The 15,470-nt window shown below is 37.7% G+C and overlaps 1 protein-coding gene across 1 annotated transcript in view; it reads right to left on the reverse strand.

The window, feature by feature from the left end:
* Window positions 1–14,927, reverse strand: part of DLGAP1 (DLG associated protein 1) — a gene marked incomplete at both ends in the record, with an annotated part of 968,578 nt that extends 953,651 nt beyond the window's left edge. Inside the window, one exon of the mRNA XM_079943254.1 lies at window positions 14,764–14,927. The remainder of the gene's footprint in view (window positions 1–14,763) is intronic.
* Between the last annotated feature and the right edge of the window lie 543 nt (window positions 14,928–15,470).

The raw sequence follows: 15,470 nt of genomic DNA on the forward strand, positions 1-15,470 counted from the left end.
CAGGATATCCGGTGTCAGGTAAGTAGGCACGGCACCTGGTTAGGATTACTATCAAAATGATAGTATCTCAGGGACTTCCTTAGGCAAAGAAATCAATTTTGCAAAGTCTAAAAGGCAATCATCTCTATATGTTTTCTGTCATCCCAGACCTCAAATGTATCTATAAAATCATGTTCTAGGGTACGTGAAAATCACTCCAAGGCATTTCACAAAACAGTCTCACACTATTCTGGGATGTCTGCACTCAGTTATTTCAGTCCCTGATTAAAATGTAAATGGTATATAATAGCAAAATTATATTCAAAGAAAGGAGTCTTTCCTTTAAGCAGTAGGTAAAGGAAGGCAATTTAAATGACAATCCTTTTAACTTCTCCTCACCTCTGCCACGCAACTTTGCTCTTGGCCATCTAAATTCTAGCAGAGTGGAGCTAATGTAAAAGGAACTCTGCAATAAAGGCAAATGTGAATGACTGAGACAGATGAAGGATGCCTTTAAGAGTTATCTGGACTAAAAATAACTTCAGTAATTCTTACAGATTTCCTAGGAAGCCATGAAAAACTACTCTTGGTACTGTGTATTCACAAAAAGAATAGGAGGTTTGCTTCTGAAAAGATAGTCCTCAAGGGGAATTGGGAATTGGGAAAATGTTTGAAATAAAACGCAACAAAGACCAGGGTTGGGTCCAGGAGAATGTTTTCATGCTAAATCCATAAAATCGTGTCTAGACCTGTATATTCAGTTGTGGGAAACAAAGGCAAATTCTATCCAGAAAATAATGCTTCTTTAAATATTAATTTTAGAATTATGTTCTTTAGAAGTGAATCTTAACTAAATACGTCAAACAATTATATATCCTACAGAGCTAAAGTAGTGTTTCTCAACGAGGGGTAGTTTTGCTTCCCCAGGGGCTATTATGACTTATTCATTCATTAAATGAATGTTTATTCACTGCCTACTGTGTGTCAGCCCTGGAATGCTGCCGAGCACACAGTGATGGCTCATCCCATTGTAATGGAACTTAATATCCAGATGGGAAGACAGACATTCTTCGAAGTAACTACAATGCAAGTCATTACTGTAAATGAGGGGTCATAAATTAGGGGACCATGACATAGTCTGTAAGTCAGGAAGCCCCTCCAAGGAGGTGACTTAAACGGTGGGTAGCATTATCCAGGTAAAGAATCAGAGGAGGGAGAACAGGTCAAAGAAGTGGTTTAAGCAAAGTATCATTAGTACCTTTTGTCTCTCAAATAGTTTAAGATTCAGGAAAAAAATAAGCATATATAATGGGAAGAAGAAATTTTCCTTATACCTCCTGATTCCCTCAGTACTATTCTTCCAGATCCCTGTACTTATTCCTGTTGGATTTCTGCTTCCGGAAACCATGGCTATAGCATTTGTCAAAAGCTTTAGGATGCCCATTGAATTATTCTTTCTCTGGATTCCCTTCCTTTGCTAGGGAATCTAGAGATGACTGTATAAATGAAAGGACTTATTTGTTCATGTGTATAAGAATAGTTGACAAGGATGCTGGGCTACATCATGCAATGTGCTGCTGTGAGCGCTGACGTTCAGCCTTTGCTTTAATGGTTGGGTGAAGTAGAATTCGAGAGTAGCTGATGTGTTGAGTCAGCACAGTATGGGGAAGAGCACGAACTGTCATGGCAAGGGCATTTTATTAGATGGTAAAGATGAGGAAATTTGCTAATTCTCAATAACTATGTCCAGAAAGAAAAATGTTGATGAGATATTCAATAATTAAAATATTTCATAATCTGTTTCAGTCTTTTAGCCTAACAGACTTGGGTTGGTCCTGTTCTTTGGTATAAAACGGGGATGATTTGACTAATTCAATTAGCCTCTTACTCTTACCCAATATTATTAGCGCTGGGTACCTTCTGCCTAGAATGTTTCCTCAGTGATAACTTTCACTCAACCTCCTTGAAAATGTTTTTAGTGTTTTGAATAAGTGATAGCTCTAGAGGATTTCTGCTAGGCACATATGTACACACACACACACACACACACACACACACACACACACAAAACTGCAAGTAGGAAAACATCTTCTATTCACCCAGGTGACCATCACTCAGATGCAACTGACACATGCAGAGCCTGAATATTCAAGTGGAAATATGGTACCTGCTCTAAGATGTGCCGGCTCCCAGTGAGGACTATTTGAATCTTGTCAAACTCAGGAATCATTTTCACTCACAAGGCAGCAAAATAGAGAAGGATATTTTATACCCATATTTTGTGGAAAATTTAAAAGACGATGGATATTACTTAGTCCTCTAAGTGGTGAATCAATGTGAAAGGAGACTGAGGCATCTCAACCTTTGTGCCAAAGGTGGGCTTCAGGAATCCACATATTATTTGAAAAATTTCTAAATATAAGTTGTTCTTTTAGGCCAGGATTAATGAACTCACTTACTCTGCTTCAGTTAGTAATACCCAAAGGTTAGAGGAAGAACAAGTATTTTCATACTAATACTTAATACAAACTCTTTAGGAAAATAAAGGTTTGACTATGGTATCTGCGGGTAGCGTCGTTACATGCACAGAAGTGTTTAATTTTGATAAAGTCTAATTTATTTATTTTTTCTTTTGTTGCCTGTGCTTTTGGTGTCATATCCAAGAAATCATTGCATATCAAATATCATGAAGCTTTTGCCCTATGTTTTCCTCTAAGAGTTGATTTATTTTTTAATTGGCTTGTTTTTAAAGATTTTTTTCTTTTACCTATTGATCCAAAGAATTAAAAATCCTCAGTACAGTTTTGTTGTTGTTGTTGTTGCTTTTTGCGGTACGCGGGCCTCTCCCGCTGCGGAGCACAGGCTCCGGACACGCAAGCTCAGCGGCCATGGCTCACGGGCCCAGCCGCTCCGCGGCATGTGGGATCCTCCTGGACCGGGGCACGAACCCACGTCCCCTGCATCGGCAGGCGGACCCTCAACCACTGTGCCACCAGGGAAGCTCCTCAGTACAGTTTTTAATCTGTACTCTAACACTTACTTTCTCAGTGATGCCAAGAAAGATATTCAGTCAGCTGAACAGTAATTTCAAAAACAACAAACGTATTTACTTGGGGGAGAGTTATATATAAGGTGGCCAAAAAATCCAGAAGAAAACAATTTGATACACTGGATTATATAGTTCATGATATTTCTCATAATTATGGGTAAATCTCTTTGCAAATAGATGTTGTTCATGTGTCACAAATGGAACACAGTATACGAAATGTATCAAGTCACTGTGGATTGAGTAGTTGTGAGAAATGAGTCCCATCTGTTAAAGCAGAATATCTGGGAAGTCACTTATCACATCCATTCTGTATTCAGTTGTTGTGGACATAATGAAACTAAATTATAGAGATGATATTATACAAACACTTAAGCGCTAATGCATCAGACTACTTAATAAGCTGCTAAATGAGAGACGGCTGCATTTTGGATTCAAGAGCAAAGAGAATATTTTAAAGGCCAGTAAAGTTTTTGGTTCTTTACTTTATAGCTTTATTCCAAAAATGTAAAGCAACTCACATTCTGGTTTTGAAGGTCCTAGTTTCATACATAGAGGCAACGATGGAAAAAGGACCGGTTCGTGCCCCGGTCCAGGAAGATCCCACATGCCGTGGAGTGGCTGGGCCCGTGAGCCATGGCCGCTGAGCCTGCGCGTTCGGAGCCTGTGCTCCACAACGGGAGACGCCACAACAGTGAGAGGCCCGCGTACCGCAAAAACAAAACAAAAAAAAACAAAAAACCATATTGGTGCTAGGGTGCAAAGACAATTCAATTGAATTGAAATTTAGTTCTTTTCAACAAATAGTGCCAGAACAGCTGGATACCCACATGTGAAAGAATGATGTTAAACCTATACGTAACACTATAAACAAAACTGACTCAAAATGAACCAACTTAGAAGACAATCTTACTCTTAGAAGTAAACCTTCGTGATCTTCAATTAGGCAAAGGCTTCTAAGAAATAATACCAAAACCACAGTGATAAAAACAAACAGGTACCTTAGGCTTAATCAAAATTCAAAACTTTTGTGCTTCAAAAGACACCATCAAGAAAGTGAAAATACAAAACACAAAATGAGGGAAAATATTTGCTAATCATATATCTGAGAAGTGACTTGTGTTCAGAACATGTAAAGAACTCTTACACAATAGAAAGGCAAATAACTCAATTTAAAAATGGTGAAGTATCTGAACAGACATTGCTCCAAGAAATTTGCAAATTTCCAATAAGCACATTGTTGAAAAGATATTCAACATAAATAGCCATCAGGGAAATGCAAATAAAAACCACACTGAAATACCAATTCACACCCACTACAGTGACTAGAATCAAAATGTCAGATACAATCAAGTGTTAGCAAGGATATGGAGAAGGTAGAACTCTCATACATGGCTGGTGAAAATGTAACATGGTGCAGTTGTCAAGGAAGAGTTTAGTGGTTCCTCCAATGAGTTAAACATAGAGTTACCTACCATAGGACAAATTAATTCTGCTTTTAGACATGTATCCAAGAGAAATGAAGACATACGTGCACACAAAAGTGTGCACATGAATGTTCATAGCAGCATTATTCATAGCCGCTGAAAAAATGGAAACAATGTGGTACACCCATACAATGGAATATTATTCGGTCAGCAATGGGAATGAATTACTGATACATGCTAGAATATGGCTGAACCTTGAAAACATTATGCTAAGTGAAAAAAGCCAGTCATAAAAGACCACATATTGTTTGATTACATTTATAGTTGATGCCCAGAACTGCTAAATTTATATAGAGAGAGGGTATATTACTGATTGTCTAGGGCTAGGGCCAGGGGAGAGTGGAGGTTATGCAGAGTGACTGTTGCTTTTTTTAAGGTGACGAAAATGTTCTAAAATTACACTGGGTTCATGGATGCACAACTGTAAATATATTTAAAAACTGAACTGTACACTTGAAACGGGTGAATTGTACAGTCTATGAATTAAGTCTCAATAAAATCATTAAAATTACATTGACGCTAGAAGTTTTATTTGGGAATCCTTCTGAAATTGGGGGTGGAGAGGAGGAAATTAGGCTCTAAAGTTTGCAACTGAGGGAAAATTCATCTCATCTGAATGGTTTCTATTACTTCACTGAGTCTGACAATTCACGGATGCGTTTCTTCTCTTCAAGGCTCACACTCATTCATTTATGCCTGGTTACTGCTGTATCCTAGGCACTGGAGACAGAGATGAGAAAAAGAGAATGCTTGCTCTCAGGCTCCACTAATGGTGGGTGGAGGAGATTGCATGCAATAAATATGAAAGAAATAGGGAATCAATACAGCGGGAGCACACAGTGTGGAGGACCTGTCTTCGTGTGTGTGTGCTTAGGCGTTGGATGTAAAGATGAAGGAGATCAAGAAGAACTTCCTTGAAGGGTGAATGGAGTTTATCAAGTGGCCTAGAGAGGACGTACACACCAGAGTGTAGATGACGCAGGAGAAGGAAGAGATAAAGATGAAATTTCTTCTTTTAATTATAATGGACTTCATGGACTGTTGCTCTCAGATGGACCGTTAGGGAAGAAAACAGTATAGTTAACTACAAAGAGTGATTTTTCTAACCATGATCACAAAAGACTACTTTTGGCCAGAAAACTGGTGGTTTCTACCTTCTGCTTTACCTATACTGACAAGGTTTGTCCTCCACTGAAATATCACAGTATGCAGCTCTTTTCCAGATCCATAAGTTTTACGGAGAGTACCTTTAAGGCAGAAAAGAAATCTGAATTACAATTTCTTCCCTATTACTTACTAGCTATACTCTGTGACCCTTGGTTTCCTGTAAATTGCATGAAAATGACAAGAGTTAATTGATGTGGTTCTGTAAAGATGAGAGGAGATATAGCATGCAAAGTACTTTGTACACAGTAGAACTTCAATACATGGTAGCTAGTAGTGTTCTATATTTTATAATTCTTATACAGAAAATATAATTATGTATTACATATAATTATAAATATATATATTATATATTATATAAATACATATTTATGTATATATATATATTTCCACAGGATATTGTGATCTTACAGCCTTTTCACCTTAATGAGTAGGACCTAGGTCATTCAATGAATCCTTTGTTTGCTGACAAATGTAATCAGGGCATAGAGATACAAAATTTGTCCTCTATTACAATAAAAATGCCAGAGCCCAGATGCACAGGGACAAAAGCTAAGGAAATGAAAGCCAAATGGGCAAAGGAATCAGGCCATGTCTGAATAAGAGAAGACAAAGCAAAAGCTGATTGTAAAAACAGGCAGACAATCAAGTAAATGTGGAGAGCAGGCTGGACTCACAGGTCAAGTTCAGCAGCAGGTAGAGTCCTTAGGCAACAGTTACGAGCCAGGAAATTAGCCGGGACTGAAACACAGTAGCTGGCATTTGCTTCCTAAGCTAGAACAAGCACATCTCTTTTGGGTCTGATTTCCACTGAAAAAAGTGGAATATTCTCATGGCGTTTCCATACTGCTTAGCAGACTGACTGATTTACACAGCTAGAAGGGTTCCATTGTTCAAATGAGATTGAACATATCTGTATATCTACACAACACATTCATATGCACATACATGCATATACATGTGACATTTTTGCCATGTACATTGTAAATATCTCCCAGAGAAAATAGCCTAACTGCCATTTCTTTTCATGTATGGCTGCTTTTACTGAGACCATTCCTACATGTTCCTCTCTGTAGCGGCAGCGGATGGAAAGTTGCCAGATTCTTTCATCGTTCTTAAATGTTGAATTTTGATGGTTTCTGAAATATCTACGCTGAAAAGTGGAGAACAGAAAAGTGTCAGTTCCTACAGTTGACTTTCATCATGCTTCCAATGGCTTTTCAAAAACTGCTCCACGGAGGCAGGTAAAAATGCTTGAAAAAACTCTAGATGTGCAGAGAGAAGTTACCATTATTACAACTAGTACAAGCTCCTGCCTGTCCGAAGAATGGTCTTCACTCACAGACCCTCCTTCGTCCAGGAGCTTCTTTTCAAAATAAATGGAATGGTCATTCCATGTCCCTCGAATGAAAAAAGGTTATTATGTCCCCAGAGTATGATTTTTCCAGACCTACTTTTAAATTTGCTTCTGCAAAGAAAATTGACTAATCACTTAGATAATTATTATTGTCATTAATAAGCATTTGGGATGCCATTTAAAAAAAGAACAGCCTGCAGGTCCTCTGGGTAAAGAGCCCATTGAACTTAATGCCAGGGATTGTAACTTATTTACTGTTGCTTCCCAGTGAATTTAGAGTAATAATTATAACACGGGTTATGAGACATCAGGGAGAACTATTATGTTAAAAGTAATAAAGAGGTTTGGGGTGCACTCATTTGAAATCCACTTTTCTGCACAGGGTAATCTTTTACTGTGATTCTAACTTTTGGGGAACATGTTTAATAATGGTTATTTTTTTAATAAAAAGATTTTACATCAGTCTGTTTATGATCATATGCAATGCAGTTTCACATGTATCTCTGACACTTACCACATTAATGAACTGTTTTAGTCTCATTGGCAAAACAAGTCACAGTCAGGGATTTTTAAAAATGGAACTAAAGCTTTTATTTTCTAAGTGAGACTTGCTATGTAAACTTCTAGCATTACTGGGGCTCACTTTGCTGTTCTTTAGGTGTAGTGTCATTTGAGTTATCATTTTTCAAAACATGTAACTGGATTATATTTCAACAAATATTATCTGAGTGCTTGCCAGGTACTGATACTTTGGAGGTACAGAAGAAACACCCATCTTCAAGAAGTATACATTCTTCACGGCGAGACACTGTAGATTTCAAACTTTATTACCAATGGCCATCACTAAAAATAATTCTCCACTATTTGATAATAAAAAAATATCTTCAGGAAAAAAATGAGAGGACAAAGCCTACTTGTCCTTAAACTATGTGGTTTCAGGTACAATGTAGCCAAACCTAACTTCTCTTCCTGTCTGCTGATACTTCTGGTTACTTTTAACCCGCTCCTGGCACAAAAGTCCATAGGTCACAGCTGTCCATTTCCTTTAGAGCCTAGAGTCTCCTTCCGAGGGCAAAGCTACTATAGTACCTATTTTTAGCTTATATGTGTGATGAATTTGCCAAGTACTTTAACACTTTATCTAACTGACCAAGAACCCCTTTGTGAGGTATGATTCTCCAACTTAATAGATGAGGCCACTGAGTCTTAGAGCTGCCAAGTGACTTGCCCAAGAGCTCAGCGCCAGTAGGCAATGTACACAAGATCACGGGGCACAACTATGTCTGACTCTGCCTCTGAGCAACCCCATGGTGTGGTCTTAGCTACCTCATTTTCCTTCTTTAAAACTCTGCATATAATATAATCTGCTAAAATTCAAAATAATCAAGTGTCTCATGTATGCTCTGTCATTTTTGGCAGTTTGGATGGAAAGAAATCTCTTTTCACTAAAGCGAATGGGATTGGCCTTACAGAGAAGGTTCCATAAAACTGGGAGGGTTTGAGATGGAAAGAGAAAGGAGTTAAACAATTTCCTACTAATTTTTAGGCCAAAGTTCCTCTGTTGATCAACATTAATTATCAAGTTTGAATTCTTTTTTTTTTTTTTTTTTTGCGGTACGTGGGCCTCTCACTGTTGTGGCCTCTCCCGTTGCGGAGCACAGGCTCCGGACACGCAGGCCCAGCAGCCACAGCTCACAGGCCCAGCCGCTCCGCGGCATGTGGGATCTTCCCGAACTGGGACACGAACCCGTGTCCCCTGCATCGGCAGGTGGACTCTCAACCACTGCACCACCAGGGAAGCCCTCAAGTTTGAATTCCTAAATGAAAGTGCACAAAAATTCCTCTACAGTGAAAAAATTATGCAGGCAACTGTAGAGAGAAGACAATTTTTTTTCTCTTCAAATAAAAAGAGCTAAAATAATGTTTGTAATTTTCTCACCAAAATATACTGATTTTTTCCCCCACAAAAAAATTTGTGTACTTCAATTTTATGTGTGTGTATATACATGTATATATACATATCTGTTAGTTCACAAGTAGTTAAATATGACATAGAGTTTGTTGTCATGAATACTTTATGCCTATATTTGCCATGACATTCTCTTGAGAAAAGTACTAATGTAAGATACTTTCTCTACATAATTTGAGCTAACATTCTGAAGGTTAAGCCACTTAAATTTTTAAAGTATAATCCCAAGTGCTTTGGTAAAAATTTTAAAAATATCATTTTCCTATTATCAGTGTAACTCTTCCCAGCATTTTCACAAATTATGACAGATTTAATAACAGATATTACATTTAAGATACTGAAAAGTACCACTAGATTATATAAAATGTATAATTTCATTCAGAAAGATGTTTTAAACAGCATTTGTTGATGTTTTCTCCCCGTGTGCCAAGAAATGGGTCTTTTATTTAACTCCCTCCTCAAAGCAGGAGCCACAAAGTTCTTTAATCCTTAATGTTAAAAAGAACCCAGCAGGTGAGACTTCTAGAAGGATGCAGTGAGAATCTCAGTGAAACTACTCTCCTGACAACAGCAACAAAAATAATGGCGAAATTATCAATACCAATAATTTCAGAATGCTAAGAATAGTCAAGGCACAGAACAAACAGAAAAAACCCACCAAACCCGATAAGAACAGTTGGGTCTGTGGCTAACTTACAGCTGTGGCTGCTTCCACGTGTCCTCCCTAGACCCATGGAGCAATAGACATGGAAAGCTGGCAGCCTCGCATCCAGCAAAGGAGACTGGTCTATTTAGAATGTTGTCAACAGTTCTGTCTCCAGAGCACAGTCAGTATTTTGGCCAGGCTTGTAGCACCCTAGAAAATCCCTGATCCCAGAGCATTGGCCACTATTTAATCTGACTCAGAACTCAGCTCTGCAGGAAAAAACCCCAGCCCCAAGTCATTATCAAAAACGACAGCAATACACTGGAATGTTACTATCACAGCTGCTTAAGTCTGATTCCTGTTGGGGCAAACAGGAGACTGGCCAAAAATTTAAAAGGAAAATTTAGGAACTAGCTGAACATACTGTACTTTAAAAATCTCTGACATGTTCATGTATATCTTGAATGTTATACATATGCACAGCGTTCTTGGTAGGCCCAGAAAGAATTGGGAAAGAGTGGGCTCCGGTTACTCACTTCTAGCTGATCCTGGCTTGCCCTATGCAATCAGGAAGTGAAAGCTAAGGCTAACTTGTAAAATGCCCGAAATGTGAGGTACCCTTTCACACACAGATATCCTTGGCAAAACACTGCAGACTCAATGAGTCAATATATTTAAGAAAATGTTCTCACTGATCATTGCTGGACCATTAAACAATGATGATCTAGGGAGGAACCCTGGGGATCCCGGTCTAAAAGTGAAAAGAAGAATAAAAATAAAAAGAAGCAAACACACAACTCAATAACCACACAGAGCAATTAACACAAATACTGAGGGAGGGGACTCTGATTCCAAAGTTGTTTCAATATATTTTTTAGTATTTTTATTTCCAGCAAGAATTTATGAGACACGCAAAGATATAGGAAAGTATGGTCCATACACGGGGTGGGGGAAACAGTCAATTTAAAAATGCCCCTGAGGCGGGTCCAGATACTGGACTCAGTAGACTTTAAATAGGTATTATAAATATGTTCAAAGAACTAAAGGAAATTATTCAGAAAGAATTAAAGTAAACCATGACCATTATGTCTTACTAAATAAATAACTTCAATAAAGACATAGAAATAATTTTTGTAAAGAACCAAATAGAAATTCTAGAGTTGCAAAGTAAAATAACGGAAAGGTTCAATAGATGAACTCAACAATAGATTTGACATGGCAGAAGAAAGAATCAGCAGACTTAAGGATAGGTCCATAGTGATTATCCAGTCTGAGAAATAAGGAAAAAAAAAAAAAAAGAAAAAAACAGAACAGAGCATCAGAGAGCTGCAGGGTACAAGTAGGCATACAAAGATATGCAAAATGGGAGTCCCAAAGGGAAAAGAGAGAGAGAAAAGGGCAGAAAAAGGATCTGAATAATTGTGAACATTTTCTAAATTTTATGAAAATCATAATCTACACATCCAAGTGACTGAACAAATTCCAAATAGAATAAACTCAAAAAGATCCACCTAGATACATCATAATCATACTGTTGAAAGTCAAAGACAAAAAGAATATTGTGAAAGCAACAAGAGAAAAATGACCCATGACGTACCAAATATAAAATATTTCAGACTGAAAAGAAAGGACCTATAATGGTAACTCAGTTCCACACAAAGAAAGAAAAAATACTGGTAAAAGTGATTACCAAGGTAAATATAAAAAACAGTGTAACATTTTAAAATTCTTTCCATCTTCTGATTTAAAGACAACTGCATAAAACAATAATTACAAAAATGAGTTGATAGGCTTATAATGTAAAAGACACCATTTGTATGAAATAATACCACAAAAGGAGGGGAGAACTATGTTAGAGCAAGGCTTCTAGTTATTACTGGAATTAAGTTAATAGTAATTGAAAGTAGACTTCCTTAAATTAAGATACATATTTTAATCTCAAGAGCAGCCACTAAGAAAATAATGCAAAAGCATAGTAAAAAATTTTTTTTTAATTTAAATGATACACTAGAAAGCATATATATATATATATATATATATATATATATATATATATATATATATATTTGTGTGTGCGTGCGGTACGTGGGCCTCTCACTGTTGTGGCCTCTCCCGTTGCGAAGCACAGGCTCTGGATGCGTAGGCTCAGCGGCCATGGCTCACGGGCCTAGGCGCTCAACCACAGTGCCATCAGGGAAGCCCATAGAAAGCATATATTTGACACAAAAAAATTAGTAATGGAGGAACAACCAAAGAAAACAGAACACAAATAAAATGGCAGATAATGTACATCCTACCATACGAAAAATTACATTAAATGTCAAAGGCTGAGGCTAGCATACTAAATAAAAAGATGACATCTAATTATACACTGTCTATAAGAGACTTTAGATTCTAAGACACAAAAAGTTTTAAGTAAAACGATGAAAAAGATATACCATGCAAACACTAACATAAAGAGAGCTGGGATAGCTATATTAATGTCAAACAAAATAGACTTTAAAATTTTTTAAAAAGTTACCAAAGACAAAGAGGGACATTTCATTAGAAGAGTGAATTCAGCTTTTTCCCCTGAGAATGAGCACAACGCAAGTATGCCTACTCTTGCCGTTCCCCTTTAATGTTCTATAGGAGAATTCAGTTAGTGTAATCAGGCAAGATAGAGATCTAGATTGGAAAGGAAAAACAAAAACTGTTATTCTCAGACAATATAGTTCTGTATATAGAAAATCATAGAAAGAATCTATTAAAAACTACTGGTACTAAAACACAAGCTCAGCATGGTTGCAGGGTACAAGACCAGCATACAGAAATCAAACTTAATTTTTATATACTGGCAATGCAAAATCTAAATATGAAATAAAAAATTTCATTCACAACAGCATCAAAAAGAATAAAATATTGATAGTTATCAATTTAGCAAAAGAAGTATAATATTTGGACAAGGAAAAGTGTCAAACATTGATGAGAGAAATTTTTAAAAATCCAACTAAGGGCTTCCCTGGTGGCGCAGTGGTTGAGAGTCCGCCTGCCGATGCAGGGAACACGGGTTCGTGCCCCGGTCCGGGAAGATCCCACATGCTGCGGAGCGTCTGGGCCCGTGAGCCATGGCCACTGAGCCTGCGCGTCCGGAGCCTGTGCTCCGCAACGGGAGAGGCCACAACAGTGAGAGGCCCGCGTACCGCAAAAAAAAAAAAAAAAAAAAGTGAGACAAACTAAATACAACTTGCATTTCAATTTTCCACCCAGTACAGTCTGTAACCTTAATTGTCAATTTTACAATTTTGTTTCTAGCTATAAGTTATAGTACTAAAAAAAACCCTAGCCAGAACACAGAACACTGAGAATGAAAACTGGCCAAATATGCAAAAATTCTCACTAATTATATGGAGATGAACGATGGCTATTAGTTTAATATATGATTATGTATTGTTTAAATTAAAAAATTACAACATTTCCTCACAGCATATACAAAAGTAAACTCAAAAGTGATCAAAGACCTAAATGTAAGACCTGAAACCATAAAACTCCTAGAGGGAAACATAAGAAGAATGTTCTTAGATATATATCATAGCACTGTTGTTTTGGATATGTCTCCTAAGGCAAAAGAAATAAAAGCAAAAATAAACAAACGGGACCTAATGAAACTCAACAAGCTTTTGCACAGCAAAGGAAACTACTGACAAAACGAAGAGACAACCTGCTGAAAGGGAGAACATATTTGCAAATGATATGACTGATATGGGGTTAATCTCCAAAATATACAAACAGTTTATACAACTCTATATCAAAAAAACAAACAACCTGACTTAAAAATGGGCAGAAGACTTGAATAGGCACTTTTTTTCAGCAAAAACATACGGTGGCCAACAGGCACATGAAAAGACGCTCAGCATTGCTAATCATTAGAGAAAGGCAAATTGAAACCACAATGAGCTATCACCTCACACCTGTCAGAATGGCTATCATTAGAATCTACAGATAACAAATGTTGATGAGGGCCTAGAGAAAAGTGAACCCTTGTACGCTGTTGCTGGTAACGTAAACTGTCACAGCCACTGTGGAAAACAGTATGAAGATTTCTCAAAACACTAAAAGGAGAACTACCATACGTTCCAGCAAGTCCACTCCTGGATATATATTAAAAGAAAATGAAAACACTAGTTTGCAACGATACACACACCCCAATGTTTAATGCAACATTATTCACAATTTTAAAACTTTAAAAACTAACTAGTTTAGTAAGTTGTCAAGTATAATGCAGTAATCACTAGGTAACTCCTATGCCAATAACCAAAAATTAGAAGATAAAAGAAACATATTTTTCATTCATAATAGCAAAAAGATGCATGAAATATCTAGAATTAGAAAGCTTGCAATTCCTAAGAAAAAAAGCTATAGAACTTAATTGGAAGATGCAAAGGGAGATCAAATATGTTAAGATACATTTTTTTAACCCAGAAGTATTAAATAGTACTGAAAAGTCAATATTTCCCAAATTAATATAACTGTTTAATTCAATCATGATGGTATTTTTGTGGACTTGACAAAAATTAAAGTTTATTTGGAAGAATAGGTATAATAAGTTTTTAAAAGTCTCAAACAGAAATGTTATGATAGTAAGTTACTCACAGAACATAAAACATATAAAACTACCATAAATAAAATAGCGTGGAATGGGGGTGAAACATGACATAAGAGTGAGACAGGGTAACTATCCTGAAACATAGCCTGTCTGGGATGTTATAGACAGTAATAGGATGCAAGGTAAAAAATGACCATCACAAAACAATAATGGGGCTAGATTATTCAAAAAAGAGCTTGGGGGGAAATTGGTCCTTGGGGACCAAATCCAAGCCTCCCTTTATACTCTCACATAAAGAGTTAAATATAAAAAAGTTAAAGTGGAAAAAAAATTATTTAACTGCTCTTTGGATGGGCGAAGAAACTTCGCCTAAACATGTGAGAAATAAAAGAATACACGAAGAATATATGATACATGTGTCCAGGTAAAACTTTTAAAGTTATGCTTGCCAGTTAATGGCTGTCTTCACTCACCTCTCACTGGCTTCAAGGCTGACCCGTGTCTGACATCAGAAAGCCGAGGCCCCTCACCTCATTTCCAGCCCTTCACGTTCCTTGTGACGTTCTGAGGTCTTTTTTGGCGGGGCCAAGTCTTTTGCGGGATCTTATTTCCAAGACTAGGGAGCAAACCCGCGCCCCCGTGGTGAAAACGCTGAGTCCTAATCACTCGACTGCCACGGAAGTCCCGGCTCTGAGTCCTGTTCCCTGAACCCCAGTTTGTCCCAAGGTTGAGCCTCTCTCCTCCACTCCTGTAGTTCCGCTCGCCAAAGCAAGAAGCTAGAAGCCCGCCAGCTCGTGGTGGAATCCAGGTTGGTTCGATAATGCTTGATTAACAATGACCCGACGCTAACTAGATTCAGGTGTTACTGATTTGACAAGCCAATCTGCCCTGCATCGTGTTGGATGGCTCACTACAACAGTCCCACGGGAACCATCAGGGGCCCATTTCCCTTTTTTCTCTGGACATTTGGGTTTGAACTAGAATTCTGAAGCCCACAGATTTTAAACACTGCTTTCTAGCCCTCCCAGACTTCCAACTATAGCTCCTTCAACTCTCAATCACCCATAGCTCTTCCTCAAAGCTGACAGCTAATGCAGGAATTCAGTGGCCTCTTCTAAAAACACTTTACATCCTTATCTCTCATCTCGGAGACCATCCGACCTCCTCCACCTGCAGGTTGAAAGGCTTCTTAATCACCTGACCCACACTGGCCGCCAAAGCCCCAGGAAGTTTAGCT

Source organism: Stenella coeruleoalba (genome assembly GCF_951394435.1).
Source record: "Stenella coeruleoalba genome assembly, chromosome: 14".
Classification (NCBI taxonomy): Eukaryota; Metazoa; Chordata; class Mammalia; order Artiodactyla; family Delphinidae; genus Stenella; species Stenella coeruleoalba.